This window comes from Neomonachus schauinslandi, chromosome 7, assembly GCF_002201575.2.
Source record: "Neomonachus schauinslandi chromosome 7, ASM220157v2, whole genome shotgun sequence".
Lineage (NCBI taxonomy): Eukaryota > Metazoa > Chordata > Mammalia > Carnivora > Phocidae > Neomonachus > Neomonachus schauinslandi.
The window spans coordinates 33,561,539-33,588,380 of NC_058409.1; the positions used below are offsets into that span (position 1 = coordinate 33,561,539).

Sequence of the window (26,842 nt, forward strand, 5' to 3'; positions counted from 1 at the left end):
CTCTTTCTCTAAAATAAATAGATCTTTAAAAAAGTTCTTAGATGGAAAAATAGGTGAAAATCTGTGACAATGGATTAGGCAGCCTTAAAAAAAAAAAGATATGACACCAAAACCATAAGCAATCGAAGAAAAAGATAAATTGGACTTCATTAAAATTAAAAACTTCTGTGAGTCAAATGATACTATCAAGAAAGTGGGAAAACAACAGAATGGGACAAAGCATCTTTATTAAGTCTTATCTGGTAAGGGTCTAATATCCAGAATATATTAAAAAAACTCTTACAAACAATAACGACAAAAGAAAGCCCCATTAAAAAATGAGCGAAGGATTTGAAAAGACATTTCTCCAAAGATATACCAAAGGCCAAGAAGCACACGAAAAGATTTTCAATATGATTAGTTATTTGGGAAATGCAAATCAACACCACGACATATCTACACTCACATGATGGCTATTATAAAACAGACAGACAACATCAAGTATTGGCAAGGACATGGAGAAAATGAAATTCTCACACATTGCTGATGGGACTGAAAAATGGTACAAGCACTATGTAAAACAGTTTGGCAGCTTCTTAAAATGTTAAACGTAGGGTTTACCATATGACCCAGTAGTTTCCCTCCTAGGTATATCCGCATAAGCAATGGTACATCAATATTTGTAACAGCATTATTCATAATAACCAGGAAGTGGAAACAATCTAAACATCCATCAGCTGATGAGTGGATTGAAAAATGCGGTATATTCATATAATGGAATATCAATGAGTCATAAAAAGGAATGAGGTACTGTAAAATGTAACAACACAGATGAACCTTGAAAACATGTTAACTGAAAGAAGTCAGACACAAAGGCCACAAATTGTATACTATTTATATGAAATGTCCAGAATAAACAAATCGGTAGAGACTGAAAGATTAATGATTGCCAAGGATGTTGCTAAATATCCCACAATGAACAGAACATCCCCGAATTACTCAGTTCAGAATGTCAATAGTACTGAGGTTGAAAAACTCTGTTCTAAGGTGAAGTTCATCTATTAAATGGGAAAAAATAACCGAACGTGTAAAATCATAAGTACTCCAAACTTATTAGAGCTGCAATTCCTCATTTTGACATTATGAAATAGGATGATGAAGGAGTGTTCAAGAATCAGTCTCACGTTTAGAGTATACCTTAAATCTTGCCAATTTTAAGACATCTTTAAGATGCTGCAATTCAAATACATTTCTTTTATGAAAAGATTTCAACCATGTTGGATATGAGGATTTGGGGAAATCCAAATGTCATCACAGTGTTTTTAAAACCCGTTTTAAGGATGCTTCTTTTGTAGATCTCTCCTTCCAGTTATACATTTACATCTAGTCACTGGAGAAGAGATTATAGCTTTTGAGACTGGGATCCAGGACTTCAAACAGTGGCTTGGAAACAGAAAGCACGTGTGCTGCTGGCTGCGGATGCTCCACACCGTAACGTGTGCAACAGCAGGAAAGCCATGAGCACACCGGTACCTGAGCATCTTTTCTAATCTTCTCCCTAGAACCGGAACCTGACCAAGCACTAGATCTCTTCTTCTTCTTTGAAAGAGGAGATAAAAGGTGTTCACAAAAGCTTTCAAAGGGAGCTCCTCACCGATGACGGTGTCTGAAAACCATGAATACGGGCAGAAATGTGTTAATTTACAAAACAGATGCACTTCTGAAAAGCAGAAGTAAACATTCACGTGTATAAATCTGTAAGGCAGAAAGCATCTAAGTATACTGGGGAAAAGGCACAGAATCAGAAGTCATGACCTAGTTTCAAATCCTGTCTCTGCTGAATTAACATCCAAGTCACTTAATCTCTCTGGACTTGTTTCCTCATTGCAAAATATAGGGATAATTTTATATTTGCTCTAAATATTTCACCAGGTTAGAGGATCAAACAATAATTTGTAATACAATTTGTATTTACCTAATAAACAATGCATTTCAATGTAGGTTTTTTTTTTTTTTAATGAACAAAATTAAAAATTCAAGGACGAGAACATGGAGATGGAACCCAGCTCGTTAGTGGATTACAATACTAAAGCGGCTCAATGGACCTTCCTAACAGTAGTCCCTTGAATCCTCTTCTCCCAACCCCGAAAAAGATGGTCTCCGGTATCTCTTAAAAAATAAGATTTCCAAATAGCTCTCAAACATGTTGAGAATGCTGTCAACTTATTAAGCTCACTCTTTTTAGCTTACTTGATGTCATCTTGGGCTGGCAGCCAGGTGCCAAAGATAAGATGGTACCCCCCCCCCGCCTCCTTGCACAGCCACCAGGCAGAGGGAGCCTGCTGAATTTTTGTTTTTTAAAGACCTGAAAATGTTAACTCTGAGGAAAAATGTCCATTATCATCTTCTCAAAATCCATTAATTATAAATATGCCATTATTATTTAGACAACTTTACTTAAAATGAGGGGATAAATTACTTTTGAGAATCTTTCTTCTGGGGCAGAATGGTAACTTTAACTTCTTCAGCTGTATATTTACGGAAGAAGAGTCTTGAGACGTGAAGCCTCATTAAGAACACTAGCTACAGATCTGTGTATTACAACACACGAGTCCTCCCAGGCTTTAGCAATGCCTGACATTTCGCTGAGGTTGTACTGGTCTGGCTTTAGGCTATTACTGGGCCCACCCCTACTCAAACACCTAATTATCTCAACAGTTCCATGACAGATGCAGAAGCTCCAAAGTTCCCACTTGGAAGTTCTTACTGACTCTCAAGAATTCAGTAAGAGAGCAACTGAAGAAAAGAAAACCTGAAGTTTAAAGAAAGTGACATTAGGGCTATACAAAAGCAAATCATCGGGGGGCACCTGGGTGGCTCAGTGGTTAAGCATCTGCCTTCGGCTCAGGTCATGATCCCAGGGTCCTGGGATCGAGCCCCACATCGGGCTCCCTGCTCAGCGGGAAGCCTGCTTCTCCCTCTCCCCCTCCCCTTGCTTGTGCTCTCTCTCTCGCTCTCTCTCTCGCTGTGTCTCTCTCTGTCAAATAAATGAATAAAATCTTAAAAAAAAAAAAAAGCAAATCATCGGGAACCTATAAATGCTTGGAAGCTTAGTATTTGAGAGTGAAGGCAATGTGATGCTAGAGGAGTAACAATTCAGAAGAAAACTATTAAAATTTGGGGGCTCAGTTGTTAAGCGTCTGCCTTGGCTCAGATCATGATCCCAGGTCATGATCCCAGGGTCCTGGGATGGAGCCCCGCATCGGGCTCCCTGCTCCACAGGAAGCCTGCTTCCCCCTCTCACTCCCCCTGCTTGTGTTCCCTCTCTCACTGTGTCTCTCTCTGTCAGATGAATAAATAAAATCTTTAAAAAAAAAAAAAAGAAAACTATTAAAGTTTGTCCATGGATTCTTTAGACCACAGCCAAATGAAAAGTCAAGTGCAAGGCATGGAAGGCTATTAACAAAAATAGAGAAATATAAGATACTAAATTTTTCTACGAGTTCTACTCTGATAACCAAATGAGTCTCTAACTGACCAAAAGCCAAAAAAGATTTTTTAGTCGTCTTTAAAAATAACATGTTTGGGGTTTTTGTTTTGTTTTTTTTTTCATTACGTGGACAGCCTCCTTTACCCTAGGTGGCTACCTGCAGTTACCAGACAAGTTAGTAATACCTTAAATAGCAGAATGAAAAGGTGTTTTGTTTTGTTTTGTTTTAAGATTTTTTATTTATTCGAGACACAGAGATACAGAGAGAGAGAGAGAGCATGAGCAGGGGGGGAGACAGAGGGAGAGGGAGAAGCAGGCTCCCTGCTGAGCCAGGAGCCCGACGTGGGGCTCGATCCCAGGACCCTGGAATCATGATCTGAGCCGAAGGCAGACGCTTAACCATCTGAGCCACCCAGGCACCCCTTGTTTTGTATTTTTAAAGAAAACGCAATTAGAATTTTGAAAATTACTTGTAATTCAGTTCCCACATTTTTATTCCATTATGAGAAGTGTCCTTGCTTTTGACTGACATTGGTCTAGCATTCCATTAGAAACCATTTTGATCTTGTCTTACTTCATATCAGTCTTTTTTTTTTTTTAAGATTTTATTATACTATTTATTTATCTGAGACAGAGAGAATGAGAGAGACAGAGAGCACATGAGAGGGGGGAGGGTCAGAGGGAGAAGCAGGCTCCCTGCCGAGCTGGGAGCCCGATGCGGGACTCGATCCAGGGACTCCAGGATCATGACCTGAGCCGAAGGCAGTCACTTAACCAACTGAGCCACCCAGGCGCCCTCATATCAGTCTTTTTTGTTGCTCCCTAAGACTGTAAACTCCTGGGCAGAAATCCTGCTTTCTCTTTTAGTCCTCAGCAAGACCTACGAGTGCTCCCATGGCAAAGCATCCGTGCTGGTTGACAGACATTCATCACGGCCGACACTGCAGCTGTGGGGCTCGGGAGGCAGAAAGGTATGACGCAACAGAGCTGTGGGCTGGGCAAGAAGAGCCCCGAGGACACACTCCCTCTGTGTCACTTACAGGAGGGGTGTGTTTGGTCCACCTGCTTCACCTCTCTTACCCTTTGTCTCTTCGTCAGTAAGGCAGTGGTAAATGATACTCTTAGCCTTATCATTAAATGAGATCACAAATGGGAATGTTCTGTAAATGGTAAGAGTTCTGGGTGACTACAGCTATTACCTGTGCCACTGTTAGTAAGATGAAATATCAACCCCATCCTTTGGTCCTTTCCCAAATAATTGTTTCCCTACCCCTCAAGTGGTGAACTGATCATCTCCAACACTTGTCCCACCTCTCTTCCTCAGCCTTCACTTAGCACTTAGTAGTAAATCTCAAAACTTCTCACACAAGTTCCTTACCTTCAGTCACAGCTGGTCAGCATCGTGCTTATCTAATATGAGTCTTTAAACTTTGGCACAACTATTGGCATACAAAAGCTGGGGAGACTGAAACTGACCCACAAATAGCCATCGTACAATCATTCAGAAGCAGCTTCCTGCCATTCTGTTCGACAAGCAAGCACGATCACTGGTCTGACTTTTAAACCACACACGCAGAATTTAACACACCAGTTTTATTCAATGAGGCAGAGCAGCTCCAGAGTACCAAGAAAGTTTTTTCTTTTAGGCACTTTTGTAACCAATGTTTATTCCAAGTCCTAATCTCAAGTTCTGCATTAAAACAAAACAAAAAAAACTGCTTTGATTTTTAAGTATTTTTTTAAAAAATCTACTTAGACGGTACTATGAAAAACCAAAATGTAAATACTTCACACCCACCACACTGGCACAAAAGTAAGAGTAGCACTACCACGTGTTGGTGAGGATGTGGGGCAAAAAGAACACTCAGAACACTGCCTGGAAACAATTTTGCATTACCTGGAAATTATAGATGCATATACCTTATGACCCAGTTATTCCACATCTAGATAGAATTCCCTAGAACACTTTTTTTTTTTTTAAGTTTTTATTTATTTATTTGAGAGAGAGAGAATGAGAGAGAGAGCACATGAGAGAGGGGAGGGTCGGAGGGAGAAGCAGACTCCCCGCCGAGCAGGGAGCCCGATGCGGGACTCGATCCAGGGACTCCAGGATCATGACCTGAGCCGAAGGCAGCCGCTTAACCAACTGAGCCACCCAGGCGCCCCTCCCTAGAACACTCTTAAAAGTAAACATACCAAGAGACATTTTCAGAGCAGCACTGTTCAAAATAGCCAAAACACCCGGAAGCAACCCAACTGTCCAGTACCAGGAGAAGAAATAAATGTGTCTACCTCCGTATTCATTCAGAGGCATTAACACGTATCGGAATTAATAAACTTCAGCTTCCAAAGATGAATCTTACAACGTCGAGTTAAAAAAGGGAAAAAAACAGGTTGGAAAAGGCTGCATTCAACACGAACCATTACATGAAGTACAAAACATCCAAAACGAAGTGATGCGTTATTTAGGGATATATAAATAGGTGGTAAAACAAGACAAAGGAAAGATAAGCACGAAATTTAATATTACAGTTCCCACAGGTGGGGAGGGAGGAGATGGGGCCAATAGCTAATGTAATGGTAACAATCTCTTCCTTACGTTAGGGGCTGAGTACAGAGAACTACTTGCTCTATTATTCTGTAAATCATACACGTAAATTACAGATATCTTCTATAGGTATGAAATAATTCACAAAACATATGGTGCCTATGGTAAAACAAGAAAACATGTTTTCAAGAGAGTTCATAGATTTAGTTTCTCTGTCCTTCCAGCTCCTACAACAGTCTCATTCTGCCACTCTATTCACATGTAAAACATGCGACTGCCTTTATAGGATATTCCCTATTCAGTGTTTGTATTGTTTAACTTCCCGTATTCTAAATTGTTAATAATTGGCCTGAGCCTCATACCAGCTTGCGGACTCTTCTGCGGAGCAGTAAAGGAAACCAAAAGATGAAACACTTAAGGTGAATCACGAGGAAAGAGAAGGGAGCTGAATTTAGGGCCTGGAATTCTCAAGTCACGTTTTCCTGAGTATCTACATTATGCTTCTTCTCTGAAGCCCCTGGGCCTTCAAAGTCTACCCATTTTCAGAATGCTACCTTGTAATTAGGGACGGTTGGCATGAAGTGAGGAAAACCACACATCTCAGCCATGAGATGCTGGCACGCAGGTAGTCGCTAGATTCAACATACCGCCTTGCCCGACTGCAGGCCACCGTCCTCACGTCAGCAGCTATATTTGCCCATCTTCTCCAAAATCCCTCCCAGGCCCTCAGTCTTTCAGGTAAGAAAGCCTAGTCATCCCACCTATGCTTACATTGAAGACTTCAGGAATTTTACGCAAAACAAACTAGTGAAAGCCAGTCATATGGATGACACATTATTTTAAAAGAAAAACATAAGAAAGCTATTTAATGCTTCTGACGTTACTTAAGGCAATTTCAAACTTTACCTTTTTAAGACTTTAACCTAAAGAAATACCTCAAAGAGGAGGATAAATATACGTGTGTACATACATACACACACGTACACTACAACATTGTTTGTAATAGCAAAAAGAAAAATGTTATTCTAAATTCCCTTCAATGGAGGTCTAATTAGACATACTACAGCATGTCCACTGAGCTATTAAAAGAATGAGACAGATTTGACAGGGAAACAGGATACAGACTTAGTTTATATACAAACACACAAACATACACATATATATTTTACAAACAACATTACTCAATTTTTTTTAAAGATTTTATTTTATTTGAGAGTGAGAGAGAGAGAGACTGTGTGAGCATGGGTGGGGAGGGTGGGCAGAGGGAGAGGGAGAAGCAGACTCCCCGCCGAGCAGGGAGCCCGACTCGGGGCTCGATCCCAGGACCCTGGGATCATGACCTGAGCCGAAGGCAGACGCTTCATCAACTGAGCCACTTAGGTGCACCAATATTTTTAAACATTTTAAAGAATTAAAAATCGGGCACTTTTATTGACAAGTAGATTGTCAACTTCTGGAGACTATAAAAAATTATCAAAAGTTAGCACCCATCCTAACAACATACGGCCACTTACCAATTTCTGACAAGAATCTATGTCTCTGAGAACAGACTCCTGTATCAGTTTGCACTATGTGCGGATTGATTAATGAAAGCGGCAAGTGTAAAGTGCTTTAAAAAACTAAGAAAAAAGTCCTTATTTCAAAATAATCCTGTTAATTTCTTAATCGTCTCTGGATGAGTATATGGGAGAATGTGAAACACAGGGCACAGTTTGGTATTTTGCAACATTTTGCTATTTCTTCCCTCTTAAAGTAGGCACAGTGCTATACTCTATTTTCATAAACCCTCACTGTTACTTGGCTTTCGTGGGAGGCTCCCTGAAATGAGGTCTGTGCCAATTAGAATTTTTCTAAGGCAAAACAGGAAAAATCATTACCCATCTGAAAGGTGTGGGGAAAAAACAAAGCCAGAGTAAATGTGGATAATCACAGGAAGCTGAAAAGGTTCTCGTGTTTGACACGCAAGGGCCGTGGGAGAAAATAAAGTGAAATGTTACGAAAGGGAGGAGGGGTAGAGCAGCGGACTGCGGGGGATCGGCCAGGAGCCTCAGGCAAGTCCTCACACCCGGACACGGAGGGCCTCGCAGAGCTAGGGCCCCGGGGGGGGAGCCCCCTTCCTCCTGGCACAGGATCCTGTCCATCACCCCTTGGCCATCTACAGCTGCCTCGGTAGCTGCGCCCGTGTTCCCCCACAGGCCTTGACATCTCGGGAGGAAAGTCGGGCCAGACAGAGTGGGCACGAGCAGCCAGAGCCCACAGGCCCCGCCACTGCTGGCTTTACTCTTAGGGAACTGGGGATGCGGACTCTCGGGCTGCGGCGGGTTTCCCCTCATGTCAGCGGGGATCCGAGGCCCATGATCACCTCCTTGCCAAGAGAGTTTATTTGGCATCTCTGGTGTCCTTCTTAGACCAGTGGCTCCAAACGTGGGCCATGTCCCCAGTTCTGTGGAGTATCTGAAAACACTCAGATTCCTGGGCGTATCTACCCGAGAGGCACTATACAGAAATCAGTTGTTTTCTTCTAGCATCCCAGCAAGAGCTTGGTCCTACTAGTTCTTAACACCAGTCTTGATGGACTCCCGCTCTCGGACTTGAGGACAGCAGGGTTTAGAAGTGGTGCAGTGGGAATGACCAGGGGAGAAAGAAGAGCAACAACAAGGCACAGCCTGCCCCTTGGGAAAGACAGGAGGGACAGGCTTCACATATATGGGACTCAGGTACACTGGGAAGGCTCTTCTGCCGCAAACTATCTCACTGGCTTTTTACTAAGAAAAGGAATAGGTCTGAGGTTCCACCGTCAGGATTTCACTCCTTCCTTAAAGCTGTGTCACACGTTAAAACAAAAACAGCCCTCAGTATGAAACTGTTACTTCTCACTGATGCAGCTAAAATTCATTTGCTTCTTTTTAAGAAGTCACTAAAACAAAGCAGGTTGGGGGGAGGTATCCCTTGTCCTGGAGGGAGAGGAAGGGGGTGCCTCCCCCAAAGGCCATGACTCACTCAGGAGGGTGGATTTTGCCACTTGCCTCAGGCCAGCTTTACGGCCGTATCTAGGGAGCAGCTGTGTGCCTGGGACAAGACTCGGCCCACAGGAAATGTGGCTCTGCGTGAGGAAGAGCCACCTGAGGATGTGTGACGCTGTCCATTCTGCCACACTTGCTTGGCCATTCTCTGACCTCCTCCGCACGCCTCAGCACCTGTTACAGCTAATTGTTTAATTACTTCACGAAGCTGTCACCATGTCTTCCCAGCCAGATGCAAGCTCTCTGAGATCAGGAAGAACTTAGGAGTTCTTCTACCTCCCCAGAGCCACAGAGTGCCACACTGAACAGGTGGGAGGTCCTCAGTAATACATTCACTGACCCACCGAAGCAGCAGGTGATACTGGGCAGAAACACTCTTCTCCTGCCATCTCTTTATGAACCCTACTTCTGAGTGCTGAACTTCACTTGCCTGTCAGATTTTTCTTCTTTCCAATTAACTATCCCTCTCAACTAAAGTTCCTTCCTCAGCACAGTCTATTTCTGTTGGTTCTTGCAAACAGGTAGAAACATGAAATCACCACTGAACATTTTTGGGAAAATATCCCTGCATCTCAAATATGTTTGCAGAAGATGAAGTTCACCTCCGTTTATGGTTCAAAGTGGTCTGTGTAAGGAATGAAATAGGGAAATGTTGATCAAAAGAAGCAGCAAAGACTGAAATCCTTACAGACCAGTAGCTTAGTCTTAAAAACAAACAAACAAACAATTAAGGGCTTCTAAGCCAAGGACTTTTACTGTCCACACTAAAATATTTTATCTATCATGAATCAAAAAAGTATACCCAACCTTTCTTAGAGTAAAGCGTAATTAGAAACATGAAAGGTAGCTACGGTGCAAATAGCAACTGACTTGCTTGCATGCACGTGATCAGCTAATGCCAGAGGTGGTAGTCTGTCTTCAGTTCTGGGACCTCTCCTGAGAGACGCAACAAAAACCCCAGTTAACATTTCTGATTATCTGGATTCTGAAATATCTGGCTCTTTGTGTGAGTTCTGTGTGTGACCTTTTCCATTTCCTACTAGTAAGATGGAGAAAATGAAGTGAAGTGATTTCTAGGTGTGACAAATCCCCAATCTAGTGTTAAGGCACCTGGTATGTCTAAGAGGGACCAGAATTCTTAAAAAAAAAAATTAAATCTAGATTTGGATTCTATCTTATGTTACAACTCTCATCCCAAGAACCACAGTGAATCCTACCCAAGGACACCCATGGGTTTGTTTGTTTGTTTGTTTTAGATTTTATTTATTTATTTGACAGAGAGAGCGAGAGAGCACAAGCAGGGAGGGAACAGTAGAGGGAGAGGGAGAACCAGGCTCCCTGCCAAGCGTGGAGCCCGATGCGGGGCTCGATCCCAGGACCCTGAGATCATGACCTGAGCTGAAGGCAGATGCTTAACCATCTGAGCCACCCAGGCGCCCCCATCCACGGCTTTTTATCTTAACTATGGGCCTCAGCCATTCTTTTCTTACAGGAAAATACCCCAGTGAGTAGTCACTTGTTATAAGGCCACAATTAGTCAATTACTCCTCTTTCCTTACACACTTTCCCTTTGTTTTTATTCCAAGGAAGTGACTGAGCCTTGCACCCTGAATGGAGTGTGGGAAACAGAATAAAAGCAATTTTATTTTGCAGGAATAAAAGCAATTATTTAAGTACTTAGCAGATACCTAGCCCTTTCTTTTACATAAATTACACATGAAGAATCTGAAGTTCAGGTGCATCAACCATTACTGAGTGCCCAGTAGGGAGGTTAGGTGGCTTGTGCAGGATTTCAGAAGTGCGTGCTAAAGCTGGAACCTGAACCCCAGTTAGTCTCTAAATTCCACGCTTTTATCCTTTTGGTCATGATGACTCTGCTTTTCCACCCTGGGCAAGTTTCATAAGCAGTTAAAAGTATCACCATCTGAAACATCAGAACTTTCAAATGCACCCAATTCCTATAACTACTGTGACAGATGGCAAAACCCCCCGACTCCCCCACCCCTCCCAACAGTCAAGCCTGGGCACTTTAACTCCAAAGCTCCTCCACCTCCTGAATACAGGCTGGTCTTGCAACTTGGTTTGACCAATACAACGTGGTGGAAGTCAGAGTCGTTCCACACCTGGGTCTTAAGAAGCTTGGCCTGCTTCTCTGCTGGTTATTCTGGATCCTTGTTGCTGCTACACTGTGAGCATGCTCCAGAGAGCCTGCTGAATAATGAGACGTGGCTGTCAGCCTTCACGGCCATGGTCAACCAGCCAGCTGCCACAGACACCCTGGGCCTCGCTGACATCATCAAGCCTGGCCAGTTCAGGAGAACTGCCCGGCTGACCTGCAGACTCATGAGGAATAATAAATGGTTCTTATTTAAAGATCCCGAATTTCGGGGTGGTTTGTTACAGAGCAAATACTACCTGACACAATTCTCAAACAAATCCTTTTTGAACAGAGAAACTTAAACAAAAAATTATTTCTAAAAGATGGGCCTCAACGTGGAAACTCTCATTGATATAAAAATGTCAGGTGTTCAGTGAGTCCTTCATTATGCGATTTAATTTGCAAAACAAGGTTGAAACTGTGATTTGATCAACTCAAGAACGTGCACGGTGCTTCAGGAGAGGTCGTAACTTTAGATACGGACACAAACAAGTGTGTATGTGAAAACAGACATCCAGAAAGTGAAGTCCTGTTCACTGGGGGATTTAATTCATACTGAATCACAAAAAGCTAATTTTTAAGTCCTTCTTTGAAGAGGCAGAAACTGTGCATTGTATTAGGACTCTCAGAGAGTTAATATTCTCTTTAAGAAAAAGCCAAAGATATATAAAGAGATCAAATAAGCAATGACTTACTTATAATACCCCAAGAATTTGTCAAGAAATGAGAAGATTGCTCTTCCTCAGATAGTGATTCTAGTTTACCTTAAGTTCCTAAGAGGTTCACGTAGTAGAAGAGCGATTCTAAAGGAATACTGGCAAGGATGGGGGGTAGGCAGGAGTGGGAGAAAGCCAGACAGGAAGCACTCAGCTCTCATTTCAACACAACATCCATCACATATGCATTTTTCAGTTCCTCTTCTAACTTACGGCAAAAGAAAAAAAAAAATGTTAAAGGTCCCAGAGGTTCAAGTCTCCAGGACATAACTATAATTCCTTAGTCTCAGAGTTAAGATCATAATGAAGCCAGTTTACCAACTATCAATTTATGAAAAAAAGCTTAAGAATAGGGTGGTATGGCACAAGGGACAGAGTGGTCAAGCATGAACCTGTGGCCTTAAGGAGTGGTCTCATCTCAGCCACCCCACCAAAAGTAACAGTGACATTTTGTGAGTGCTTGCGAAGCGCCAGACACTGTGCTGGGCGTCTGTGTGCATTACCTCACTGTGCTCGTTTTAAAGGTGAGGGAAAGGAGGGTTCACAGGGTTATGAACTTGCTCAAGGTTCATACCCAGAGAATGTGATCAGAGTCCTCATTCTGACCCACAATACTGTCCTGATTGTACTAGGCCTTAGTTTCCTCATGCGAAAAAGAAGGATGGGATATCAAGACTGGCTCCAGCTGGAATTCTAGGATTCTGTGACAGCCACAGGAACACCTCCTTGTGGTGTGTGTTTTGGATAGGGACGGGGATTGGCACCTTCTCCTTGCCACTCTATCTACTCCTATGCTTCTATCCTCAGCAACAGAAATGGTGAAGCTGGTTTGGGAAACAAGTCTACTATCCACGAGCCGTCACCCTGGTCCATTAGCCACCTCTTGGCAAAGGTCTGACTGCCCCTGGGCTTTCTGTGAAGTGCCTGGCAGGGTAGGCATTGAATGAATGGATAAATACTCCACAGCCTCTGTTGGAAAAAGCCTGAAATTGGTTGCCACTGCTTTCATGCTTCCTACAAATCTTCTAAATGTAACATCCAAAGACCATAAGCTCCACAAGGACAGAGACTACTTGGCCTCACTTCCTGCTCCATCCTTTGTAACTTGAATTGCGCCTCACATATTCTAACAGCTTAACACAAGTGCTGTTCTTATTGTTACTGGATTCTTACAGTTCCAAACTGCCCTAAAATGGGTAAAATATATGCTTAAAGGCCAGGCCATGCTATGTGCTCCCTCTTCTAGAGGATTCTTTGTTCAAATAGCCAGCCTGAATTGAGTATCTTAAGTGCTAGGTGCTGTAGTGAAAACAGTCCTCGTCCTTAAGAACGGATCTCGTAGAAGAGAAAAATCAGAAATATATAAGGAAGGGGGGGGGGGGGAAGAAATACATAAAGAAACCAGTATTAATTCAACAACTATTTATTGGGTACCTACTATGTGCTAATCACGGAGTTGGGTATAAAGAACTGCATGCTGGGCAGCTGCCCAGGCTACCATCAGGGAGGATATCCAGAGCGAGAGGGATGTGCAGGGCTACATAAAGGAAAGCGTAGAAAATAAGTGGGCATTAAAGTGGTCTAGAAGGCTCCACAATGTTAAAAGCAGAGAGGAGGAGCCTGAATTCCAGACCACAACAATCCTCAGTTCCAGCATACGGCACACTGGGATGCTGTGATCAATTTTGGGATTTGTGGCCAAAATGTTAGTAGCAATCGTTTTTGTATTTTCATTGTAAAGAAAAAGTATAGACACTGCCAGATTAGACTGTGGTTTGCTGTAATCCCTGTGAAAAGTAATTTGGAAGTACACATTAAAGATGTAAATATACACACCACTGCCTCAGCAGCCTGACTTTGGGAGTAATCTATCCTTAGAAACCAAGTTGCTACATGTTGAGTATTCATAGAAAAGGATGTTTATGGGAACCTTGTTTGTCGTGGCAAAACTCTTTCAACAACCGGAGTGGAGTACTCTACAGCTATTTAAAAAGAATGGGATGCACATGTGTTGATCTGGAAGGATGTTCAGGATGTACTGTAGGTGAGAAAATCAAGTTGCAGAGAAACTGGTATACGATAGTTCTATTCTTATTTACAAGCAAACAACCCAGAAAGCCTTATATAAGTGTTTATGCTGACGTGACAGACAGGTGCAGGATAAGCGGGGAGACAGGCAGGAATGGGAGGAAGAAAGGGGGAAAGAGAGGGCGATGTGAATAAATTTATTGATTAATGTTTTCTTGGTATAATCTTACTGAAGGGAATTCTGCCAGTTTTTTTTTTTTTTTTTTTGCCAACTTTGAGAAAGCATTTGGAAAAACAATAATAAATAAAAACAATTTAAAAAGAACTGGTTCACAGACTATCCCTATAAATTCACTTACATGCAGTTCTTCTTTCCTGGATTAAGACAGAGGAGCACAGAGTTGTATGAAACTGTGCAAAAACCAAATCCTCCAAGGGTTCTGGAGTATTCACGGGGCTCCGTGCCATATGCATATGGGTCATAGTGGGAAGAACATGGAGAACCACTAGCCCACGAGCAACAGAACCACAGACATCTCTTGATCAGGGGAATAATACTGAAAGCAGTATCGTAGGAAGATTAATCCGACAGTACAGTGCAGAATGGATTGAGAAAGGAGAGGGGGAAACGAAGAAAACAATTAAGAGACTACTGAGGTGCTAAGAGTTCAAACTAAGGGATGGCCAGATTTTTTTCCCTCGTGTGCTGACTTCTTAGGGAACAGAAACTTACTTTCCTCCTGGTTTCCAGCCTTTGTCTCTTACTCCTAGCCCAGCCTCAGGGTCTCTGCGGTCTCAGAAGTGTGTTTCTTATTATTCACTTCAATATTTTAATCTAAATTTCAGAAACTGACTAAGCTCTCAAATTTAGGGTTTCTTCTTAAAAAAAAAAATGAACTAATCACTAGTTATGTTGTTCCATTTAGGGTTTCACTGATTTCTCTTGACTTTGAGTTCTGAGAATGTTTCCATACTTGAAGGACCAGCTTCAACAATGATTTCCTCTTTTAAGAATAGTCTGTCCTGTCTCTTCCACCCCAGCTGACTGGACAGCACGAACCACTCTGTCTCTGCCCCGATTTAAACCTGCTGCCTCCCAATTCTCCAGCTATACATTATCTTTTGTGGCTGCTCTCTTTGGATGCTTTCCAGAACCCTGTCCTTGGTCCTCCCCTCTTTTTTTCTTAAACACTAAAGCAGTTTATTCTTAAATGACCTCATCTGATTTTCTTGCTTTAGTAGTTAATACCTACTTACTTTGCATTTTCTTTTTTCGGTAACTGTCTTGACCAAATTAGGCTTAACTCTCCTACAACTCTCAGTAGAAGAGATAACTCATCTTACTAACCTTTTGAATTGCTGCTATACACCATAGGTGCAATAAGTCAGAACTTTACGTAGAAGAAGGCAAATCTAAAATGTAACTAAGTTAGAGAAAGGTAATTTAGAATTCAGGCAAAAATAAGCTACCTCTCGGAGTACTGAGTAATTATACACACACATGAAAAATGGGCACATCAAATTCTTGCCTGACTTTCTAGGTAAGTCAACACAAATGCATATATTAGATATCTGCTAGAATCATCCCAAATCTTAAACAGCTGAAAAACACAACGATGACAGCTTCTGTTATGAAAGGTTACTACCTTGAACAAGATAAATAAAAGAAAGCTAAACCTCAAACTTTATTTACAAGCTTTGGTTACCCCAATTTGTTCAATGGTAAATGTACCAGAGTTGTTTTAAGAAACTATGAAAAGTGGTCCATTTCTAAGCCATAAAGCAAATTTAAAGAATGACAATTAAAAACACATTTGCTTTATGTCTTCTATGGATACAGAAGCACTTGTGCATCTTGAAGCCAAAAATCTGGAGGAGACAACCTGTGCTAATTCCTCTTAGTGAGGCTCACGGTCTGCTAACATTTCCATTTCTCCACAAAGATAGAAGTGTGATCCATCCCTACATATCTCCTTGGTATGTATGTCAATTTTGTTTATTCCTATCTTCAACATGGATTTGCAGAGGTCTTACGATGTGCTAGACAGACACTCTTCTACTTGCTGGGGTACAGAAGTACAATATAGTGGCAGACAGGATCACTGCCCCACGGAGCTGACGGTCTCGCAGGTGAACAGGTAAGGTACACACAATCAGTCTAACATGGAAGGCAAGGGAACAGTGTGTGTGAAACATGCTATTTCTCATAGAGCAGTCTGAGAAGGTCTCTCTTACGGAGCTGGCCTTTAAGTGGAGACCTATATAAAGTGAGAGAATAAATGTGATAAATGAGAGAATTAATGTAGGTATCTGGGGAAAGAAGATTCCAGACAAAAATTCCTCAAGTTTGGGCTCAAGCATGGGAGACCCAGAAAGAGGACTAGGCTTCTAGAGCATAAGGAGATATTCTGAAGTGACGAGAAAAAAGGTGTCTAACACCAGGGGTGCATAACCTTAGGCTATGCAATAAGGGTGAAAATCATGTTTTCTCCCTGTCTTGTATCACATAATGTATATAACGACGGTGTGTATGTATCAGGTTCCTCCACAAGTGATTGAAATCGCCTGCTGGTTCATTTCTAACTACAGTCCTCATCTGATGAGCTCATCCATTCCATCTTTTCATTCTTCTGTCTCAGACTCCTTGTTATTACCCACCCTTCCCCCCCTCCTTTTATTTTTTTCCAAATAGCAGACTCAACTCCGGTTTCCCATTCATCCACACACTTTCCCCTTTGAAGTCTCAGTCATGCCTTCCTGGGGAGAAGTTTAACCTCCTTCAAGTACACATTTCAGAAAGCCAATTGCACAGGGGTGGGTGGAGGGAGAGTGGAAGAGATACAAAGATCTGGGGATAGAACATCACCAGACTGCTGCGTGAGGTCGGGGATGTTTATCTTCTTCGCCTCTGTATGCCCAATGCCTAGCTCCACAAACTGCTGCTGCTGGAGCAGTTGGAATGATCTTAGAGACCGCATAAGTTAACCTCCCACTCCAGCCGTCTCAAGAATTCCTTTCCCAGAACATGCCTTTGTAGCTCTTCCTCCTATTAACACGGCGTAGCTAGGCTGCTTATATATATTTCCCAGTGCTCATACAGAAACACTCAGGCACAGAAATATCAAATTTAACCGGATGCTGGAATTGGAATGTAGAACTTTCCTTTTCCACGGATTTCTGAGTTCTAGCTTTTCCCTCCGGCTTCGTTTATGGTTTTCTCTTTCAAATAGGCCTGTGGTGACTCCAAAGCACTGCAATTCTGCTAAATGACATTATGAATTAAAGGGCCACTAGTCCTTAATATGCTGAGTTAGAGATTGTTTCACCTATTTGTCTTACCTTCCCTTTAAGAATATTTCTTCTTATATTATATTTAAAATCTAGCCCCTGTAGACTGCACCAACACCAGATCATTATAAGTGCTTAGCAATGAGAAACATTTTCTACTTAATAGGAAAACAGAATGGTTACAAAAGGTATATCCCATTATGCATGCCACTGCATGTATCTTTATGAATTCCAAGGCTGGGATCTATTTCAATCTTAGCATTTTGTAAATAATGTTTTAAACATGACTAAATTTAGAAAATAGTGACAACCAAAATTTGCTTAATTTTTTAAAAGTACTTTCAACTATGAGCAGGACATTTCTTTTCAGGTCATAAGGAATAAAAGAAAATGTGTGAATTAACATGTGAATTTTATATTGTAGCTTTAACTCTCCGTTAAACTATTTTATCGGTGTAAGTAATTTGAGTGTACTTTGAGTTCCTGCCACATTGATTGTCAAGTAGGTTAATTCCTTGATGCACTGAGGATTGAAATGGGAACTTAAACTCTTTGGGAGATGAGGAATTACATGTAGGAATTTACCTTTACTTTATATAACTTATGGTCATATTTCCTTCAAGTCCAAAGGAAAGACAGGCACTTTATTTGAACATAAACATGAAAAAAATCAGGCTTAGGGAGGAATACTATCTCTTTTTTCTATACTATGTCAAGAAAAGAAAACACATCAGCTGTTAACATAAATCTCCTGGATAGCTCATAGAGAACAAATCACAACTTAACCACTGAGCACCACCCATTTCAGACTGGTCATCTTGGGAACCTAGGCATTTATTCCAGGGAAATTTAACACAGTTTTAAACATCTATAGAAATACCTACATGGTTTCTTTTAAGTAACCTCAATGAAAACAAATGTTATAATGTGTGAGAGGATTAAATTTCTAAATTTCTGGAAATACTGAAATTACTTGGAATCACATAAAAAAGGTAAAAGGTAAACCATCAAGCTAAGGAATAAACACATTTTCTGATTAAGCAAGAACATTCAGGTGTTCCTATAGTGTAATGAGTCCAGTTTCTTTTATGGCTTACAAGGTGGGTCCGAAGGCAATTTCAAAAGAGGGATAATATGTATACCCTTCCAAGGTGGAGGCTTAGAAATGCAACATTCATTTAGGGTTTCTGTTTAAAAAAAAAAAAAATCCACCTATTTTATAGTCACACTTTGTCCTTAATAAACTCAGCTGGATTCCAGATGACAAATTTCACATAAAGTTCTAATTAAATTTTTTAATATTTCCTTTTTAAAAAGCTGCCTATGAACTTAAGTTATATTTAACATTGGCACATTTACCATTTTAAACTGCCACTTAACTGGTTTCTGTACTTGGTTCTTTGTGATATTAAAAAAAAGAAAGATTTATAACTTTGGTTTCATCCATCAAATTTGTTTGCTTTTTTTTTGTTTTATCACTTGATCAATAAAGAAAGAAGTTATTAAATGTAGTCAAGTAAGTTACATAATCCTCCCCAATGTATGCACTTAGGACAAATTTTGGAATTCGATATAGTCAGAAACTCCTTTCACACAGCTTTGCTAAATATAATAAACATGAAAAAAAATTAAAGCTAATAACTTCATTCTCATTTTCAGACAAATTCAAGTTTCTTAGTGAAACTTTAATGAATCTCTGCACAAATCGTTTTTTTAAGAATACCAGACAATAAAAGAAGGGAATCTTCTAGCATTTATTAATAAAAACCTAACAATATAGCTGACGTTATCAACATGCAATTAAATTTAGATGACATACCTAATAAACAACAGAATGCACTGAAAAGCTAACAAAAAACCAAAACTGAAAAAAAAAATTAATGTAAATACAATTACCTTGGCGCTTGAAAGCTTTAAATACAGTCCTTATGGAACTGGAATCCATGACTGTTAATGATCATACACAGTAGACCCTGGAAAAGTCTTAGGGACCGATGAACAGGATATACCTAACACAGGCACAGATGTCCTCCTGTACTTAGCCAATGAGGGTCATGCTGGTTTGAGCTCAGGAGACTTGGCAGAGCTTTAAAAATGCCACCTTGAATTTTTTTTATAGTACTTTTTAATTTTCAAAGTAAACATCCACGCACAAATCCTGTCAGGCAAAAATGCTGGGCGCTCTGGGTGAAGCGAGAGGCTTCACCCCGTTTCTCCTACATATATTGTTTCAAGATTGTCTGATGGCCAATAAAAACTCGCAAAGACCTAAGGAAATTTCTAACACAGTATTTAATATTCCCCTTCAGATCAGGGTTAAGTTTTTTCTGACTATTCTTTTCTCTTGAAATGTCTTGTTTTCCACCTGTAAAATTAAGGTAATAACAGCTGTCTCCTGTACCACATAGATAATGGCAGAACCAATAACCTGATGCAGAAACTACAGTTACAAACCCGCACGGGTTGCTAAGAAGTTTAAATGAGATGAATGTATACAAAGAAAGCTCTTAGCATGGTGCTACTGCTTAATGCACACTCAACATTAGTGGGGGAGAAAAGGGTTAAAAAAATACATAGGAAAGAATATGGATACTGTACATTTTTTAAATCCAAACTAGTTGATTTCATAGCAACTTTTATAAAACACCTGGTAATCTGTATTATGTTTCAAGTCTATAGCAAGAGACCAGATGTTAAGAGAAGCCTGCTAGGGAACCTTAGACAACAGAGAATGAGGCTAGTCCAATGCGGCGATACCACAAACTAATTCTACAGTGTTTCTCTAGACATTTTCTTTTTTTTTTTTTTTAAAGATTTTATTTATTTACTTGAGAGAGAGAGAATGAGAGAGAGAACACATGAGAGGGGGGAGGGTCAGAGGCAGAAGCAGGCTCCCTGCCGAGCAGGGAGCCCGATGCGGGGCTCGATCCCGGGACCCCAGGATCATGACCTGAGCCGAAGGCAGTCGCTTAACCAACTGAGCCACCCAGGCGCCCCTCTAGACATTTTCTATGGGTCTCATTTCCTCATCTGGAAAAATGAGAACGTGGGAGCAGAAGAGCTCTCAAGAGCCTTTAAGCTCTAATCTAAAGCCATTGTACCTAGCATATGAAACAAGCTCGGAGAACCCAAGAGCCCCACCTCTCCAGCTCCACCAGTAACAGTGTTTACCTATCATTTTCTACGTACCACCAACTACACTAATTCTTATAAAAATACCAAATCCCAGTTCGTTTTTTGTCTTGTACTTGATAATGAACAAAAAAAGTGAAATAAGCAACTTAAGTGTGCCATTCCCTACCCCACTGCCTCCTTCACTAGTGATAGGTTAAGAGGACTGTAAAATTTTAGAAAAAGAAACACACATGTTAAGAAAAGAACTCATCTGTAATTGTCAAGAAAGTACTTTGATTCCACAGTATCTAATCACTCGAGGTCAAAGACTGGCTCTGCTCAGCCTTAGAACTCAAGTCTTCTCATTTTGAGTCTAGTTCTTTCCTACTTCTATTACTGAATAACTAAATCAAACTGAAAGGAATTTGAAGGGGTTTCTTTTTTAAAGTAACAAAATTTCAATTTAAATCATCTTAAAATTAAAGAAGCCTTTATCCTCAATAATTATAAAACAAAACATTATAACAACAACAACAAAGTCTATCTGTAACAAAGTGGTAGAGCTATAATGTTCAACATGTGATGATCCTGAGGGTCACAAGTCACTGCACTGCCCCAACAGCATGAAATAATAGATCAGGAACTAAACTGGATGTCATTTCAAAATAGCTTTAAAAAATTGGCCATCAAACACACTTTCATAATAGCACTGTTAAATATTATGGATAATTATGAAAACAACTAGAAGAAAGGCTCTTTTTATTATAAAAAGGAGTAAAAGTTAACATTTATTGCACCATACTATATGTCATACAGCATACTCAAGTTGAATGCTCCAAATGTTGGTTACAAAAATAAAAAATCACGTTAACATGGTGTGCTAAACATTTGCAACTAATCATAGCATTAAACCTTTCTCTCCTTATATATATACATGTATGTATATATGTATGTATATATTTGGTGCCTTACAGCAAGAATTTTAAAAATTCTAAAGTAAGAGGTACTTTCACTAAATTTACTGCATTATTAGACACTATCAATCTTACAGTATCTTGAAACTGACTCAGAAAGTATTTTAAAGCACTCAAAATTAATATTTGAATGACTCTGAAAAAGTATGTTTAAGCATACAGCTCTACCAAGATAAATGATTAACATTTAAATTGGCCCAGAAATAAAATTAGGGGATCACACACTTCCATTCAAAATAATTGGCTTTAAGGACTACATTGCAATACAAATAGTTTAAATCAATTGCAGAACCCCCTAATTTATTCTATCTATCTACCACTGAATAAGAATTTAATTTCCTCAATATTCCAGCAGCAGCCTCTGGAAATATATTACTAAAAAAAAAGGGCTACATTCCACAGTAGGATGACAGTGTATATAAAAGTGTAATAGTAAATATAAAGTGGTTCTATCAAGTGGATCATCATTATTTCAACTTCATTGCAGTAACCAGATTTTCATTGATTAAAGAGCAGATTAAGTAAAAAGGGACAAATATGAACTTGATCTTAGCTGGAATAATGTAAAAGGAATTAAAACATCCATTCCATACTTTTTGTAGTAATGAAGCACAGCAAAAGACAAGAATGTAACCCTATACACAGTGAGGGCTATATTGTCACCAATTAGCTTTAGGTTTCCACCTCAAATGAAAGAAGCTAAATTGTAATACTGGTTAGTGCACTCCCTCATATATAAACACAGCCCCAGATTTCTCTTTAGTCCTCTGAATTTCTTGACAATTGATCCAAATTGCTGGTTTTCGGAAGCATTCTTGGTATTTTTAAACTTATCCTCCACCATTCCACACTTCTAATGCTCCTCCCTCTCGCACCCCCTTGCCCCCTTACTTAATTAACAAACTCCACGGGAAATCCTGCATTTAAGGTACATATGTAATGGCAGTTCAGATAAAGACGACAGCCTGTTAAAATTAGGTCTTTGGAGGTTGAAATCGCTGTCTACAACTAATTTTGAACTGCTATAAAATCGGATATTTTCTAAAATATACACTTTAATGAACAAAATGAAGATAAAAATCTCCATTAACAGTCACATTCTAATCCAGGTCAGCATAGCAATTCACAGGAAAAAGAACACTCAGTGGGATCTTTTCTTTCTTTAAATGGTAGGAATATGTGCTTGCTTCGGCAGCACATATACTAAATGGTAGGAATATTTCTATTTACTTGAGAAATACAAAACATAAGCAGAATAAACCAGAGGAAAATGAGAGCAGTTGGCTCTCTGAAACTACAGAAATAAGAGCATGGGCTTTTAAACCCTTCTGAAGGGTCAATAATCAGGAATTGATTTTTTTTTTCAGCTATAGCTTAATTCAACAATATTTCTTGAAAACTCTTGTGCAACAAAAGTCACCAACATGTATTCTGCATGACTCAGAAATATGGAAGCAGGTGCCTGTTAATATGGCAAATACCTGTAAATACTACCATATACAATTACTAGAATGCCTATTTAATTTGCTCACATAAGTAGTAGTACATAAACAGAGCTCACTAATTAAAACTAGATGTGATCTTTTAAAGTAAGAAAAAAATGTTTTAAGAAATATGCCCCAAACTTATTTTAAACCTAATGTAAATTAAGATTTCCTAACAACTAGGCTATTTCAATCACCTGCAGGCCAGAGTGGATTAAGACTTATATAACCAACCAATTAATACAGATGCTCTTTCACATTAGGTACTCATACTAAAATAAACCCTTTTGATCCAATCTCTCCCTCACTAAAATCTCAAAAGGCCCCTACAGTGATCTCCACCCACATATGAATTTCATTATTAATACAATTTGCACTTAACCTACATTTATGCAAGGTATGTTACAGAGTAAGTCTTTCATAAAATTTATAAACATTCAATGATATATTTAAAGTGGTCCAACTAAAGTATCTGTAACACCAAGAGACAAAACCATAACAGCATCACAATACACATTGTTATCAATTATACAAATATAATGGAATGACCAAATAAACATTTTAAGAAATAATTTCAATAAAATCTGACCACATACTAATCCCATATTTCTATATCGGAGTCATTCCACACTAAATTGACACACCTGAATACACACAGTATGTTTTATCTTTTTTTTCTTTTACTAAGACAGCCCTAATAAAGTACAAGTGTTAAAAATGAAAAAGATACTTATCATAAAGCTAAAAGTAAGTACGTAAATAACCTAAAGCAAATCTCCTTTAACATTAAACCCAAAAAAGACAATGAAATACTCACTGCCAGAACCTCTGGAAGGAGAGGAAAAACAAAAGGTAGGAAGTAAACCAACTATCCTTTAAAAAGGGGAGTAAATCATAACCAAAACAAAATCTCTTCCTTATGCCTCTTTTTGGAGAAAACATTTAGCACAGTGTTAATAGGAAAAAAAGGGGGGGACGGGGAGAATTTGCTTCGCTCATCCTGTGTTTGTACAGGTCTTCAATTTCATTACATTAATAAAATTGGACACGGATGCAATTAATACTGAAAGATGTTTAAAATCTACATAAATTTTCAGAGCTTTATAAATCAAAGCCCTCAACTCTCCCTAAGACAGAGTTTACAAATTCATCTTGCATCATTCCTTCTCTTCAACAATCTTACCCTTCACAAAATGGTCAACCTTTTAACACTTAAGTTTCAACATAATCCCAATAAAAGCTCTAATTCTACCTAAAACCACTTACTCCTCTGCCTCCTTTCAGCAGCTGCACCATTAATGCTTAAGTGCAAAAATGTGTTTTCATCGATGTTACTAGTTTATGCTAAATTTGTTGAATTTCAGTATTTAAAAAGCATATTCAGTTAGTATGGCTAGTTTGTTTTACTTTAAGAATGTATGTGAATATCACTATGTTTTCTCTTGTTTTAGGATCAATGAACTTAACCCTTAAAAAGAAAATATTTGACTATACTCAATCATGATAGTCATAATTTTACAAATAAATGTGAACTGGATGTTAACCTATGTTGACAAATCAGTAGGAGCTGCCTTCCCTGGCAAAAGAGAGTGTAGAGTGTTTTGTTTTTTAGCATTTTGAGAAAAAGCAATTTTAGGTGACAGCTTAAAAAGTCAAAGTACAATTTATGGTTTTTTTTAATTAAAAAAGGAATGCAAGTGAAGTTATTAGTGGCACAGAATATTCTCAAGTCAGAAAGTCAGTATTCACTATAGTTGTGGTCTCAACATGTTGATCACTTGGGTCACTGCTCATAGCTATTGTTTGACAAGAACCGTGTAACATATAGAGAAGAGAAAGCACCAATTTTAGTTATATCAGGGCTGTTGTGTGGAAACAATAGACTAATTCAATGCTGGTTAGAAAAGAAACATTGTTTCTACTTACTTGGAAGAAGCTTTGTACTGGATAATCACAGTCCCCCACGTTAATGGCATAAGGTATGAAATTTTCAAACATTAGCAAAGTATCCTGTATAAGATACTACACCTTTTCATTAGGACACAAACTACTGATTATAATTACAAATCACATCAGCATTAAAATAATCATTTCATTGGATAGTAAATAATCTCGAAAGAGCCACATCATCACTGCTTTGCCTATCACCATAAGGTTGTTATGAGGCTCAGATTAAAAGTGAAGACACTTTATACGTCCTAAACTCTTATGAAAAGCATTAAATTATCTTTAATGATGTAAGGGTATCTATGTTCATCTAAGACTTACACTCCAGATCCCAGATTTTAAAGGCTTAATCAAAGTTCACCGTGGATGAAAAATGGTTAAGTCTTGATCTATGCCTTTTATTTTTTTTTTTTTACAGTAAGAAAAATGAAAACAGTACCATGGTGATTATTAGAACAAAATGCATTAATAATCCCCAAAGAGCTTCCTAAGATGTATTATGTTTCTTTGTACAATTACATGTTTTATAAATTAGTGTAATAGTTTCCTACAGACAGCTCAGTCAAATCAACAGCACTTATTCTTTAGGACAACCAAGCACACTGAATCATTAACTCCATTGCCAAAACTTTGAGATTGAAAAATTTAAAACACAGCAGGTCTTTTAACATTTAAACACAACAACTTACACGATAAGAAACACCTCAAATCTCCTTACTGAAAACATTTTAAGCCTTCCATTCAGAATGACAACAATAAAAAGCTGAAGTAGTGTTCTAAATAAAAGATTATTATTATTTAAATAATAGATTACTAGATAGTTTACATGAAGACACACAAGAACCAAGGTCTCTTCTATTGATAAGAAACAAGTAAGCCCTTTAAAGGAACAGAACATAGCCAAATCTGTCTGAATTTTTTCCCCTACCCAAAAACCTTCCTCCTTAAAGAGGATAGAAAAGAAAACACGTTAGTGTTAGGATTTATCTTTAAAAGAAAAAGTATCTTACAGAGAGTTTTAAATAAAATCTTCATTGACTAATTATTGGGAACAATGAATGCCACTAACAAAAAAAAAACAAAACAAACCCTTGAAAAGCTCATGTACAGATAAATCACTGTCTACTACTATGCCTTTCAAAACAACAACAACAACAAACACCACCACCACACCCAATTAATCAGTTCTGTTTCTCTACAATCACATTTTTATATTTCCTTCACACCTAAAATGTGATCTACAACCCAGTATTTATCTGAATTGGGGACAGGGGTACATGGTAGAGAACTTAACTCCTATCAACAGATACCTCTAAATTTAGCACCTTTTCCTGGTAATTCCATTTTAACAAACCTTTTTGAGGTCAAACGGAAATGTCAGTATACTTACAAAGGACTGAGAAAAAAAGAAGAGAAATCAAATGACAGCTGAGATTCAAAGCTTCACAATGTTGGCCATCATGTATCTATTTGAGAACTTGTAGGAACTTTTCAAAGTTAGATTTTGTTTTGTACCATGTTGCCACCAATTCCTTTCCTAACAAGACTGAACAGCAGACACAACTATGTACTTTAGGATCGGGAACCTATGGGCAAGTCCCATGTCTAAGGCTATGGTCAGGTTCACTGCTCACTGCATTGCTTTAGCAATCTCAAAACTCAAATTCTGCCACAGATAGTTCAGTGTGAAGAAAAGGCTCTTTGTTAGATCTTTAATTGTTAACCCTTTGACCTCCTCAAGCTAACATTTCACAAGTGTATGAATACAGCACACACTTTTGCTTCTATAAAATATGAAGGGTACTTTTCACTTCAATATAAGAGCGTATTTTAAAAATAGATCAGTGAACACACAATCGATGAAGTATTAGATATCAAACTCCCTCAAATTTATGTAATTTTTACTCAGGATACCTGTTAATGAGCAACATTATTTTGAATTTTTAAATAAACTACTGGCCAATGATTCCTGAATGCCATTATTTCAGAGAAAACTTGCTTATGTACAGATAAATCACTTAGGGTGTCTTTCAACCGTGTCCACTTTCAAAAGGACCACTTAAACTTAGTCACACGAAAAAGCACAGGAAGTC

At 39.1% G+C, this 26,842-nt stretch overlaps 1 protein-coding gene across 3 annotated transcripts in view; it reads right to left on the reverse strand.

The window, feature by feature from the left end:
• The window catches only part of NR3C1 (nuclear receptor subfamily 3 group C member 1), a 126,912-nt gene that overhangs the window by 94,274 nt on the left and 5,796 nt on the right, over window positions 1–26,842 (reverse strand). The window lies entirely within an intron of this gene.